The 15037-nt window shown below is 41.2% G+C and overlaps 1 protein-coding gene across 2 annotated transcripts in view; it reads left to right on the top strand.

Moving 5' to 3' along the window:
* Nucleotides 1-15037, top strand: part of DGKI (diacylglycerol kinase iota) — a 467928-nt gene that overhangs the window by 17582 nt on the left and 435309 nt on the right. The window lies entirely within an intron of this gene.

Genomic DNA, 15037 nt, shown 5'->3' with positions numbered 1-15037 from the left:
TGGATGCCCAGGCAGAAGTTCACTACAGGAGCAGGGCCCTCATGGAGAACCTCTGCTAGGGCAATGCAGAAGAGAAATGTGAGGTTAGAGCCCCCACACAGAGTCCCTCCTGGAGCATCACATAGTGGAGCTATGAGAAGAGGGCCACTGTCCTCCAGACCCCAGAATGGTAGTTCCACCAACAGCTTGCACAATGCACCTGGAAAAGCCACAGACACTCAGTGCCAGCCTGTGGAAGCAGCCAGGAGGGGGGCTATACCCTGTGAAGCCACAAGAGTGGAGCTGCCCAAGACCATGGGAACCCATCTCTTGTATCAGCGTGACCTGAATGTGAGACAAGAAGTCAAAGGTGATCATTCTGGAGCTTTAAGATTTGACTGCCCTGTTGAATTTCAGGCTTGCATGGGGCCTGTTGCCCCTCTGTTTTGGCCAGTCTCTCCCATTTGGAATGGCTGTATTTACCCAAGGTCTGTGTTCCCATTGTACCTAGGAAGTAACTAGCTTACTTTTGATTTTACAGGCTCATAGGCAGAAGGGACTTGCTTTGTCTCAGATGAAACTTTGGACTGTAGACTTTTGAGTTAATGCTGAAATGAGTTCAGACTTTGGGGGGACTCTTGGGAAGGCACAATTGGTTTTGAAATGTGAGGACGTGAGATTTGGCAGGGGCCAGCAGTGGAATGATATAGTTTGGCTCTGTGTCCCTACCCAGTCTCATCTTGAATTGTACTCCCATAACTCCCACATGTTGTGGAATGAGCCCAATGGGAAGTAATTGAATTATGGGGCGTGTCTTTCCTGTGCTGTTCTCGTAATAGTAAATAAGTCTCACAAGATCTGATGGTTTTATAAGGGGGAGTTTCCCTGCACAAGCTCTCTCTTTGCCTGCTGCCATCCATGTAAGATGTGACTAGTTCCTCCTTGCCTTCTGCCATGATTGTGAGGCCTTCCCAACCACGTGGAACTATAAGTCCGTTAAACTTGTTTTTCTTCCCAGTCCTGGGTATGTCTTTATTAGCAGCATGAAAACGGACTAATACAGATCATCAATCTTTCTATTCATTGTGAACTATCCAACATCTTCCCGATAAAATTCCTTTTGCTTAAGTTAACTAGGTGGTTTAAAAAAAAGTCTAACTGATAAAATATCATTGGCAAATAGCCCACCAGCCTCTGCTTGTGAATGTCCTCAGTGCCAGAGAGCTCTTGGATACATTAGGGGGATAGTTACACCATTGGTCAGTTCTAATTGTTAGAAAGTTTTTGTTATAGGATAAATTAACATATTATCGTTTAGTGAATACTTAGTATGTGTTAGGCGCTTTGTTGCTTCCTTCTTGTCGTTCTCTTGTTTAATTCTCACAACAACTATGAGTAGTTATCACTATTGTACAGATGAGAAAACTGTGTCTCACAGAGGGGAAATAATTTGTTTTAAGTCAAAGGGCTATTAATTGATGGAGTCAATTAATTTGATTCAGACTCAGTTCTAAGTCACCCAAAGCCCCTATTTTTTCCCATTACATTCTGCTGTCTTCATGTTGAGTCCGAAACTCACTCCTTAATTTTTTTTACCTACTTAATATTACATTGTACTTCTGGAGGACATTCAGGATAACACCCTTTCCTTTTCTGTATAACAGGTTGAATATTTGAAGTCAAATATTACATGCCTCTTTAGCTCTTGTTTCTTTAGACTGAACCATCTCCACTTTCATTCTATCCCTTATCCAAAAGTGATTTTCAATCAACTTCATTTTTCTGGCTCTTTCTAATTTGACAGCATCCTGGGTTATCCATGGCTTTCTTCATAAAAATGGAGCACTAAAGTAGAAATGTGGTTCAACCAAGGTCACCATTAGCACATATGGTGCCTTTGTTCAAATTAGAAACAGGTTAAAAATCTGAGATGCATGAATTTACAAAAGTTCTCCTGCACTCCAGAGCATAGTCATATCCAGTTAGGACCTCTCCTGTGGTGGGGGGCACTGAGGCTGGGTTTCTGTCCCCATCTGCTCCTCCTTTGGATTCCCTGGTGCAGGATACACCTATACACCATAGGCATAGCTTTGGGGATGTCATTAGCTTGCTGTGGCTGTTGGTTGTGGATATGGATTAGTATGGGTGTGGACCAATTGCTGTGAAATTCATTCCAAAAGTTGAATATCCAGACTTCCAGTTCAACAAGTTGCTGATAATATTTCCAAAGTTTTGCTTAGGTTGCAACCATTTCACTTAAGACTGGCCATTTTAACTTGGCTAAATGTTTACTTGGCTTGTTTCCTACTTTTTTCAGATGCCAAGCCCTTCTAGAATGTTCCACATCCATCCCTTCCTCTGTCCATCCATCTGTCCTTCCTTCCCTCTCTTTCTCTCATTTTTCCTAAATAAGAAGGGGCAAGCTCTCTCTTAAGTTCTATTTACTATTATCTCTATTTTTCAGACTTATGTCTGCATCGTCCTCCTTTTGACCCTGCTGCTAGTGGAGAAATGCCTGTGAGGAACTCTTCCAAAAACTGGCTTAAGCTATTTGAGAGGTTTTGGCGAACTTTCTTTCAGTGAGTTGACACAAAGCCAATAAAGAAATCCCTGTGGACTTCGGCTAAAATTATATTTGGTGGCCAAGAAGATTACTTATTTTATCCAGAGGACAGCATTTTACTATTTCAAGTACAAAGGCTGTGCCATTCAATACAGTAGGCACTAATCCCATGGGCCTACCAAAACTAATTAAGTAAACTAAATTTGAAATCCGGTTCCTCCTTCACACTAATCGCACATTGAGTGCTTAAGGGCCATATGTAGCTAGTAGTTGCGGTGCTGGACAGCACAGATAGAGAACATTTTCATCATTGTGGAAAGTTCTATTAAACAGCACAGCGTTGTGGGCTTAGTGTCAAGATACTAATTTATCAAAATTACAGAAGCCTCAAGCCAGCCATCCTTGAATGATAACTTTGAATGATAAAGTTCTTGAATTATGAAGTCAAGTTCCCCAAGTTAAGAAGTTGTACTTTCTTTTTTTTTCTTTTTTCTTTTTTTGGTTGAGATGGAGTCTCGCTCTGTCGCCCAGGCTGGAGTGCAGTGGCACGATCTTGGCTCACTGCAAGCTCCGCCTCCCAGGTCCACGCCATTCTCCTGCCTCAGTCTCTGGAGGGCTGGGACTATAGGTGCCCACTACCACGCCTGGCTAATTTTTTGTATTTTTTAGTAGAGATGGGGTTTCACTGTGTTAGCCAGGATGGTCTCGATCTCCTGATCTCGTGATCCGCCTGCCTTGGTCTCCCAAAGTGCTGGGATCACAGGCGTGAGCCACCGCGCCCGGCCAGAAATTATACTTTCAGGGTGTAACTAGGAAGGAGAGAGAACTGTAGACAGGAAATGGAGGGAGAGTCCTCTTTGGTGTTCCGCATCATCCTGCCTGTCCTGTGTTCCTCTCCTCACCACAGCAGTGACTGAGGATAAGGGTAAAGACAGAGAGTTTGTCTTCTCTTTCCTTTGCAAACTGTGTCTTTCTCTGCTTTGCCAGACGTATTGAGCATTAGATGTAAGAGAATGTGTTCTGTAGCTTTTGGGTGGCCTAGCTGTTTTGCCATCTAAAATAGTTCATCTTGTGGTGGCTGCACTTGGAGGTAGAATAAAGTTTATGGGAAGAGCGTTATGGCTTCTCTAGCAATTAATTCCTAAAATTTGGGTAAGAGGATCATTCAAGATGAAGGATATTAACTTGGAATGTGGACTTGTAGCTTCAAGTTATGTCTGTGTCACAGAAATTGTTTCTTATGCTCTTATATTATTCTTAACATCAGTTCCCATCATGTTCAATAAATATTTATTGTAAATTCACTAGGGAGGCATAGAAGTAAATGCATGGACTTATACTTTTACTGTGGCTCCCCTGGTTCCTAGGGGAGAGACCTTAGGAAGCTGTGAAAAGAGCTTCAAGGACAGAGCAAAAGCCCCAGGAGAATCTGTTTGTGTTTGTGTGGATTCTATCTGGTGCTTTGAACTGCCAATATTGCACACAAGGGTGTTCTAAAAATAACTCAAGTAATGGGCATTCTCTGCTGAAGGGAGTGAGATAATTTGTGAGGATGATGAGAAATGAAAAAAGGAGAGAAGCTTTAGAAGATGAGAAATGAAATACATGCATCTCAATGGTCTCTGAGGCTCTTCCATGCACTAAATGCTTTCCTTGAAGTCTTGGTATTGAAAGCTGGGAAAAAGTACTTTAAAAAGCACCACTTGGAGAACATTGGGGTTTTCTCACCTGTTTTATAGCATGAGAATTCCTCTCGATAAAAACTTACCTATGTTGTAAGAATAGATATGGAATACTAATTTGTTATATGTGTGAAACACTACTTCAAGCCCTTGGTGAGGAATACAAAATTGAATAATAAATGATTTTTACCTTAAAGTTGTTTCAAGTTGCTTATTGGAGAAATAAATAAAAAAAATACAGCCCACTGTGTACCAAGTACTATGCTAAGTGCTAGAAATAAAAGAGAAATAAGAATCTCTGTTATCAAGAATTTATGGCTTGGTGATAGAGAGAAGTAAGACACTGACCTGTCTCCAGGGTGATAAATACAAAGATAGCAGGCAGTCAGCAGGCAGGATGGGGGAGCCCTGAGAGAGGGCACTTATGTCTGAGTGGAGAGTGGAGGATCTGCAGCCAGTGATGGTTTAATGTGCCTCGAAGGAGAAAGAGAAGATAACCAGATGGAGAGAGGAATTAAAGGACTTGTTCATGTCGTTGATTCAATGGAGAAAACATACTCTGGGTTCTAAATGGCAAACAAGAAACAGATTTTTAGGACATGGTCCATTTGCTCCTAATCTCTCCTGAAAAGTTCTCAGAGTAGATCATTTGAATATTTGAAGGAATGAAGGGTTTTAACAGGTTCCACTAACTTAGAATTCCACACATAAATGACCTTTACTAGAAGTTATATCTGTTCTGTGCTTGGTAGACATCAGCAGCTTGAACAAAGGTAAAGCAGCAGGCATAGCACGATGCACATGATTGTATCTGGATCTGGGTGATAGGAACACAAAAGTGGGAGAGGTTAGCTCTGTTTGGGAGAAGTTTTCTTGGAGCACTGACTTTAAAGGGTTGGTGGGATTTCAATAGGAGGAGATAGGGATACAAGGAGGGAGAGTATGGAAAGTGTTCCAGGCAGCAGGAATTGTATGAGAAAGGACACAGTGGTAGAAATGTATGACATATTTGTGCAGCAGTGTGAATGGTGATGAAGTAGTTTGGGTTGAGCATAAGGATAGAGTGGAAGATAAGGCAGGGAAGGTTAGTTAAATGCTCATTGTGGAGGACTTTGAATGCCATCAGAATAATTTGGATTTTGTAGTTAATAGGGAGCCATTGGAGGTTTTCGAGCCTATAAGTGATGCTCCATACTCAACTGTGGGGAGGTCCTTGTTTTCTCTGAAGCCATTGCTGGTTACCCTGCAGCCAGAGTCGCTGTTATAGCTGCAAATCATTCCTGTGCAAGTGACACCTCTACCCTGCCCTGCCTCCAGACACGCCAGTACAGACAAGAACTTTTCTTTCTCCTCTAGCACATGAAGAAGGAAGGGGGACCCCTGTTCTCTCTGCAGGGGCCATGGTGGCTGAGAACCAGGCTCTTCTCATGCTGTAGGAACAACAGGAAGTAGGGTGAGTTTCTAGTCTCAGATGAGACTAGAGTTTGAACGTGAAACTCATTTTTACATAAAGGAATGTAATAAATGGTGTTTAGATTTGATGCCATTCATTAACACTTTAGCAAAATAACATTGTCCTAAGTTCTATACATGTAAATACACAGAAAATTCTGGAACATGGCTTGCTTCTGAGCTGGACACTTTCCCTGTAAACTGTTTGGATAAACTCCCCTGCGTCCCCCTCCCCCCACCAAATCACATCATTGGACTTAAAAAAAAAATGAAGTGGATAGGTTTTTTTCTCCAGATTCCAATACCTAGAAATTATTGAACAAATGAATAGGAGAAATGTGTGTTCTGAATTTATTAGAAAATAGTAGTCAAGCAGCTTAAACATTGTTCACTGTCAGAGGGCTGTGTTACTGTCTAACACTGTTACATGAATAGAGATTGGCTGGACCAGTTAATAGAAATACAGATAATTTTGCAGCTAAGAAAGATTTGCTTTTAGCTGCAAACCACACACTCTTTTCAGACATAATCTTCAGTAAATGGAGTGCAACATTGTGGAGGAAAGTCAGTGTGACCAATTCTGACTGCTGGCTTTCAGGTCTGTTCTGGAAGGATTAGGACGATGGCCGGCTTATTCTCTGCATTATGTACATGCGTTGCAATGCCTGAGAGCTGGCTCACCCTCTGTATTTTGGAGAAATCATCTTTTTTTCTCATATAAATGGAAAATAGAGAAACATAGAAGAGAGAGCAACTTTGAGATCCAAGTATTATTAATAGGCAGGAAGAACCAGAGTCTTGGTTTAAGGCCACCCAGAGTGGTCTTAGACCCCCAGGCCCACATGACCTGCCTGACTTGGAGATACAACCTACAAACTGATTTCATGATTAAGAAGTTAAAAACTTGATTTTTCAACTAAATCCATTGTTGATAATTTGAAGACTACTAAGCAATGTCATAATTCTAGTCAATAATACTAAATTCAAAGATGTAAAACTTCATATTTTTTCTTGTTACTTAATAAGGGCAGTTTTATTTTAAATGAAAAAAAAAAGTGTGTCCCACAATTTTCTTTCTTGATAGCCTTCATTCAAAAAGGTTTAGTTTTCATTGCCCTAGATTGACAAGGACATAAACAAATTCAGAAAACAAGTCTGTTAATGGGTCACCATCCGTCCATGTTAGAAAATACTACTACCTACCACTGAGTGTGTGTGTGCGTGTGTATGTGTGTTGGGGGGGTGCATGCCTGTGTAAATGGGCATTATTCGTGTCACTTGCTAATCCTCAGATAGGTCTCGTTCTCTCTGAGCCCCAGTGTCCTCATCTGAAAAATGAGGCTAATGATACCTATTTCCCAGCATGGCTGTTGGTGCTGAATGGAATAATGTGTGCACATTGTAAATTTTATAGCCCTATAGTCATACAAGATATTGCTGTCACCACCACTGTGCTTCATCACATGTATGCCATCTGCCATGGGATAATGTGAAGACCCTATAAACTTCTCAGGATAATGAAATTTCTTCACACCAGCTCTGGAGCATAGGTTTATAAATGGTACAGATGGTTTTGGAGATGTGCAAGTGTAGTTATGTGAGGGTTGGCCAGCTTTTGGGTTTCATTTTTAAATATAATATTTATTTAGCCAAAGTAATGTATAAGCAAGACTTAAGGCATAGCTTATAGTTAGAACTACAGAGCTTTATTGTGGAAGACAGTGGGGCAATTCCTCAAAGACCTAAAGACAGAAATACCATTCAATCCAGCAATCCCATTACTGGGTATATACTCAGAGGAATATAAATCATTCTGTTATAAAGACACATGCATGCATATGTTCATTGAAGCACTATTCACAATAGCAAAGACATGGAGTCAACCTAAATGCCCATAAATGATAGACTGGATAAAGAAAATGTGGTGCATATACACCATGGAATACTATGCAGCCATAAAAAAGAATGAGATCATGTCCTTTGCAGGCATGTGGATGAAGCTGGAGGCCATTGTCCTTAGCAAACTAACACAGGAACAGAAAACCACATACTGCCTGTTCTCACTTATAACTGGGAGATAAATGATGAAAACACATGGACATGTGGAGGGAAACCACACACACTGGGGCCTTTTGGAGGGTGGTGGTGGGGAGGAGGGAGAGGATCAGGAAAAACAACTAACGGGTACTAGGGTTAATACCTGGGTGAGAAAATAATCTGTACAACAAACCGCCTATGTAACAAACCAGCGCATGTACCCCTGAACTTAAAATAAAAGTAAAAAAGAACGTCAGGGCTTTAAATAAAACTCCATAGTTCCATTTTCTCTTTTTTATTTTTATTTATTTATTTTTTTGACAGAGTCTTGCTCTGTCCCCCAGGCTGGAGTGCAGTGGCACCATCTTGGCTCACGCAACCTCTGCCTCCCGGGTTCAAGCGATTCTCCTGCCTCAGTCCCCCAAGTAGCTGGGATTACAGGCATGTGCCACCACGCCCGGTTAATTTTGTATTTTTAGTAGAGACAGGGTTTCTCCGTGTTGGTCAGGCTGGTCTTGAACTCCTGACCTCAGGTGATCCACCTGCCTTGGCCTCCCAAAGTGCTGAGATTACAGGTGTGAGCCACTGTACCCGGCCAGTAGTTCCATTTTCGATGTCTCTCCTATACTCTCATTTCTTCAGAGTTGCTATGATATATTAACTGTTTCTTCTGGATTCTGCGTTTCTATTTATACGTCACATGCTACTAGCCACTAAGTGCTGTTTGGTAATTTTTCTTAACTGTCCCTTCTAAGGTGACGATTTAGTAGTTCTCTTTTTATGCCACCTTTATGTATCTCTTCTTCTATCCTTCCAATACATTCATATTACAATTTTATTTAAATCGTTAATAAATGCTTATATTATCGTGACTTTGTAAATCTTATGCATAGCTGAATCACCCAATGTGCTATCAAACTTTTTCTTTCTTGTATTATTGGTCTCATTTTAAAACTTATTTTCATATGGACTTACTCATGATTCTTCCACAAAGTTAACAGAATAAGAAATGTTTTATTGCATTTAATTGTATCAAATAATGAGTCAGTTTCATGGTTTTTCTTGTAGACGGCGCTTCTGGTTCCTTCTATTATCTTGCCCTGTCTGCACTGGTTTTTTACATAGCTTCCGTTCTTCTCCAATACCTTGACATTCTTCTGCCATTTTCCTTAGGCTGATTCTCTGACTTCCAGATTTTCTAAGCTCACCTCTTTTCTGACTTATGCCTTGTTTGATGGAACAAACCATTTTAAGAAGGAGAAGAACAACACCGGCCTCCTCGATGAGGCTTTTCCCCAGAAACTTTCTTCCTATTTTTAGGTGACCAAGTTGAAAAAGTTTTTCAGGATGTGAAACATCCCGCGGGAGCTTCTTTGCAGAGGGTACATGGGAGTTAGATATTTAGAGTCCTTTTATGTCTGAGAATATATATACATTTTACCTTCACACTTGACTGAGAGTTTTTCAGGTTATGGAGTTCTAGATGGGAAATAATTTTACCTCAGAATTGCGAAAGCATTTCTGTGTTGCTGCTGTGCTTACAGAGCCACAACTGAGAAAAATTGCATCCTAATTCTCAATAACTTTACATCTTTTTCTTTTTCTCTGGTTTATTTTTAACATTTTTCTCCCTTTATATATATTGTTTAGGAATTTCAAAACTGGTGTACTTTATATACGTACATCTATTCATGGTTTGGGGACCTTTTTAGATCTCTTTGCTTTACAATTTTTTAATGCCAAGAAATTTTCTGGTATTTTTTTTTTGGGAGGGTTGGGGGAGAATATTTTCCTCCTCCTCAATTTACCAGTTGCTTTTTTCCTGGAATTTATATTAAATAGCTAATATATCTACTGAACTATTCCTCTGAATTTTTTTTCTATTAAAGTTCTCCTTTACTTTTTATTCTGCTTTCTGGGGGATTTCCTCATTTGTTTGCCATCCTTTCAATGGATTTTTAAATTTTTTGTGATCATACTTTTTATTTCTACAAGCTCTTTCTTGTTTTCTGAGGTTCCTTTTTGTTTTATTTTATTTTTGTTTCATAGCTTTAATATCTTCTTTTATTCATTGAGGGTATTAATAATAATTTTTGGATGTTGTATTCACCCTACATTAACTCTGTTTTCTTCAAAAATTTTCTTCTCTTCATGCTGATAGCTTCTTTTTACATTGGAGACTATTCAAATGTCTGATGATCCAGTAATATTTAAGAGAGAGGCCCCAAAAGGCTGAATGGAAGCTCGGTGTGCATGTCTGTGACTTATGCTTCACTGTGGGGTCCTGGTTTGTTTTACTGAAAAAACCCTAAACTTTAAGGATTTTCTGTTTAGTTTCCTCAGAGAAGAATCCTCTACTTTCCTTATAAGAGTTCTATGTCTAACTCTCTTTTTTCTGAGGCTGAATAATAATAATAATAATTATTATTATTATTATTATTATTATTTTGGAGACAGGGTCTTGCTCTGTCCTCCAGGCTGGAGTGCAGGGGCATGAGCTTGACTCACTGCAACCTTCACCTCCTGGGTTCAAGTGATTCTCCTGCCTCAGCCTCCCAAGTAGCTGGGATTACAGGCACCCACCGCCATGCCTGACCAATTTTTGTATTTTTAGTAGAGACAGGGTTTTGCCATGGTGGCCAGGCTGGTCTCGAGCTCATGACCTCAGGTGATCCACCTACCTCAGCCTCCCAAAGTGCTGGAATTCCAGGTGTGAGCCACCACTCCACGCCCTGAGGCTGAATTATTATTATTCAGTGGATAGACTTCATCTGGCTCTCTCTGCTTTTAGTGGAGGGTCTCACACTCAAACCCAGCTGTGGTTGTATTTTCTAGTTCTCTCTGGTGTAGCTTTTTTAGAAATTAAATCTCCAGTCTCATAGCTGTGTGTGTTACATGGGAGTAGCCACAGCTGCTCAGAATGGGGGTTGAATTACTCTCTAGAAAGGATTTTTCCTGTTTTTGGCTCCTCCTCACATTGGCACCTTCAGCAGTACCTGATGCCTCCAGTTCCTGAGCTTTGCTGGATCTCTGTGAGGTGAGCCCACCTCTTTTTGTTTGCTGCTCCCTCCTTAACACATTTGATTTCAGGATTTCTCTACTCTGCCTGTGTTCAGCTCACTTCTCCACTTCCAAAAAGGTTGTCATCTGTCTCTTTTATTGTCATCTCTTGTTTTCTTTCTTTTTTTTTCTGATGTATGTCTTTTATTTCCTTGACTTTCATCTTAGTGGGAGTTTCTGGAGAGAGCTGGGCTAAAAGTACGTGTCCAACTCACCATAATGACCTGGAAGTTGCTTATTCTGTTTTGCTTTACAGCAATAGAAGAGTTAACATAGTCGTATATTTCTTCAGAATTTTTAAACAGACAATGTTGTTCTTAGTTCTAGTTACTTCTAAAGGATTTTTAAGAGTTTTTTAGGTATTTCATCTTTCCCAATTCTCTGTGACTAGGGGCGAATTGGTAATTTTACATCTTCTTTTTCAAGTATTCCAAGTAGAGGAGGCACCCCCTGTGACTTCCAGTGGCATTCTGCAGCAATTAAGTTGCATTCATTCAGCTCATCATTTACCTTGCAGTCATCAACTCCTTTCAAAATATCGCTTTGATTGTCAGTAACTACGAAGGTGGAGCCGTTGGTTTCTTCCAGGAACAATGCTCTTCTCTGTAGCCCATGTTCTCCCAGTTTTCTGGGAAGCCCTGAGACTTGTCATTCTCCTAGCAGCTCAGATGTCATTCTCCTCAAATACCCAGAGTTCATTTAGCACCAACGAGGTGCTCAGTGTGGGGTTTCTGAGGGACTGTCACTGGGGAGAGGCTGTTGCTAATGAGGTGCAAATTGGCAGCAGCTGGGGAGGAGCCGCTCTCTCCCGCTAGGGCTGCGCCCCAGGGGAGGAGGGGAGGGTTGTTCTGACATTTTCAGAGGAGGTTGGTGAGGGGCTGGAACTGGAGACTCCTCACCCTTTAGCAAGGCCTGATGCCTGGCTGGGGGAGGCCCTCGCACCTTGCTGGGAGGCTGGTCTGTTCTCACACAACCCCACCTCCAGAGCTGCTGCCAGCTGGCTAATTTCTTGGCTGGCTTTTCTGGCTGGCTTTACTTGCAAGCAGGAGAGGCCATGATCAGACACTGGGTTTTCCCAGACATTGGAGAGACAGCCAGGAAGACCCACAGCCCCCAGAGACACTGTCCTTGGGATTGGTATGCTAGAAGGTTATGAGGTTGGGGTTTGCTGGTGGAAGAGAGATTACTGTAGCAACTGTTGAAACAAGAACGCCCATCCGTCTCCCCCAAGCATTTGTCCACCTGTTCTGCCTGGAAGAGCCTCTTATGCTTTAAACTGTTCACCTGAGTGCTCCCACAAGCCGTGCTTCTCTGCTTCTGCAAGGTGCAGCGCGCTCACAACCATTTTCATCTGCAAGGGTCTCTGCCAGAGCTGTGGCAGAGTTGTCTGTGGGATGAATCAGAAACTATGTTCTGATGGAGAGAAAATGGAGGGCAGTGGGTGGATGTGGAATGTTCAGTAAGTAGTTAAATGGCTTTATGTCTCCTGGTCTGTCTGACAAAGTGTGCTGACTGGGGCCTCCTGCTGTGAGACTCGTTTGGGTGATCTTGACCAAATCTCTTAGTTTCTCTGACTTTAGCATCCTTCATCTTTTTTCTCTTTATCTCATTTTCTCTAACTTTTTAAGGAGCACACTGAGTGCTAGCTTAGACACAAGGATGAGCGAAATGAATAAAATGCAGTCCCTGTCCTCACAGAACTCACCTTCTGGTGGAAGAAGGTGGACATATAAATAACATAGACTTACACATGATGAGAAATGCACTATGTCAAAGGCATGCAAGAAGTGTCATGGGATGATGAAGGAAGGGGCAGTGATGCTCTCTGAGAGGGTCAGAGAATGCCCTACAGTGGTAGTGACATTTGAACTAGTTGTTGAAGACTGATTCCATAGGGGGACAAAGAATAGTAATGGAGGTTTGAAGAAAACATGGTGTATTCTAGAAAAGGCGAGTTTGTTTGTTGACACTAGCATGCATGTGCAGGAGGAACTGGCAGGCTGTGAGGCTGGCAGTGGACGTAGAGTGCTTGCCATACAATGAGTTTAGATCTCACTTTGTTGGGGGTGGGGAGTTGTGCTCGGCTGTGCAGAGAACCATGATCATTTGCTAAATAAGTAGGCTGGGCTATATGATCTTTTAAGATCCCTTGTAGTCTAAAGTTCTTGGATTTTCTGTGTGGGTACAAAGCTGTGGGTCTGGGAACACAGCTTCGTTGAGGAGTGTTATCTGGTGTAACGTCTGTGAGTAGGTGTTTAAATGTGGGCTGTACTCAATAGCTATATTAAGAGGTAGCATCAAGCAGAGAGTGGAGCACCAGGTTCCCAGTTAAGCTGTAGTTTAAATATGCAAGTCTTGTTTCAGCCTTTGATCATGCTTTTGACCATGGCTAAAGCACTTGATCTGTCAAAGAGCCTTAGGATCATCACCTGTAAAATGGAAATTTCCACTTCTATGCAGTTGGGAGGGCTTTTTTTTAGAAGCTTTATTTGATAATGATTTTTCTGTTGCTTGGGTCATTTGAGGGGAAAAGCATTATTTTAAAGTTTAACATTATTTCTAATTGTCTTATGAACTATCAACATACATGGAAATAGAAGTTATCTGTGTATTGATTTGTGTGTAATACACTTATGTTGAGTTTTTCCTGAGTTTTTGATCCATAGATGGAGCAGGAATCTGGTGGGAGTAGGAAATATGGGCAAAAAATCGTGGGAGGGCTGGGCGCAGTGGCTAACGCCTGTAATCCCAGAACTTTGGGAGGCTGAGGCAGGTGGATCACCTGAGGTCTGGAGTTCGAGACCAGCTGACCAACATGGTGAAACCCCATCTCTACTAAAAATACAAAAAAATTAGCTGGGCATGGTGGTGCATGCCTTTAATCCTAGCTACTTGGGAGACTGAGGTAGGAGAATCGCTTAAACCTGGGAGGTGGAGGTTGCAGTGAGGTGAGATTGCGCCATTGCACTCCAGCCTGGGCAAAAAGAGCAAAACTCCATCTCAAAAAACAAAAAAAAAATTCTGGGAGGTAGGAATATGTGCAAAAAACGGTGTCTCAGGAGCTCACTTCATGAACGTACAGATATACAAAGCTTTACTGAATGGTCCACTTGAGCCATCTGAGGGGTACACTTGTGTGGTTGATGACACATTTCTGGACTCCTAAGTATTAGTTGATGCTTATTGAACTTTTGACCTAGAGGATTATTATGGAATGGAATCATGTGATGAGCAGTTTGGGCCAACTTCAGAGCAATTCTAAATCTCTGAGTTGCCTGTTTGCTTTTGGGTTGAGTATATTTTCTTCAATTTTGTCTTAGAAGGTTTTTAGCTTGGTAGCCTGCCAGCTTCTCAAAATATTCCCAGTTAGCTCATCTTTGTAACCAAATGGAATAAACATTTTCTATATGATTCTCATGCTGTAAGACAATGTCATTGATAGTGTGTAGCCAAGTAAGGGTGAAGCCAAGAAGAATATTCAAAATATGGAGTAACAGGTAAGGTATGAGCATGGACACTGGTTGTGGATGACTGATAAATTCATACTAGTACATAGTGTCTGATGTTAGCCCCTGCTGTGGCTAAAAAGGCCTGGGACACACATGCATAGGAGTAAAACAGATGTGACATATTAAAGACAAGGCAAGTAAGGATAAGAAATGCATGGGAAGGTACCTTTTAGCATTGGCCTCACTCAGATACAGTTTGCATTCCCTACATTCATAGGACTCTTATCACTGAAATAATCCACTAGTGTCTGCAGATTGGTTTTCCAGTAGGAGCGATAGTCAGTGTGACCTACCAAATATCTTCACATCTGGTCTGCAAGGGTTTTATTGATCACTAGTGAAATTATGACCTTGGTCTATGACTATAGGACTATATTGGAAGGTGAGTCACAATTTGACGGCAACAGTCTTTACTTTGTTCTGTACACATAAGAAAAGTACTCATTGAAGAGTACTTTTTTCTGATTCTGAACTCAAACATTTTGTTGTTATTGAACATATGTCGCTTATCACCTTTAGTATTATTTGAGAGTTATATGTATATATGTCTTGTGGCCTCTAAACAATTGTTAAATCCTGAGGGCAAAGTAGTTAATTTATTCAATAAATATTTATTAAGCACCCAGTATGTGTCAGGCACCTGCTGTATGTTATAGGCACTGAATACAAATGAATTAGACAGTGAGGCACTTTGAATTGATGACACTTTGAATTGAATTGATGAAAGGGAACTGTTCAGTTGAAGAGGGATGTGA

The sequence above is a fragment of the Chlorocebus sabaeus genome, chromosome 21 (genome assembly GCF_047675955.1).
Source record: "Chlorocebus sabaeus isolate Y175 chromosome 21, mChlSab1.0.hap1, whole genome shotgun sequence".
Taxonomy (NCBI): domain Eukaryota; kingdom Metazoa; phylum Chordata; class Mammalia; order Primates; family Cercopithecidae; genus Chlorocebus; species Chlorocebus sabaeus.
Note: the sequence above shows the minus strand (reverse complement) of the source record. Positions and strands in the feature narration are given on the sequence as shown.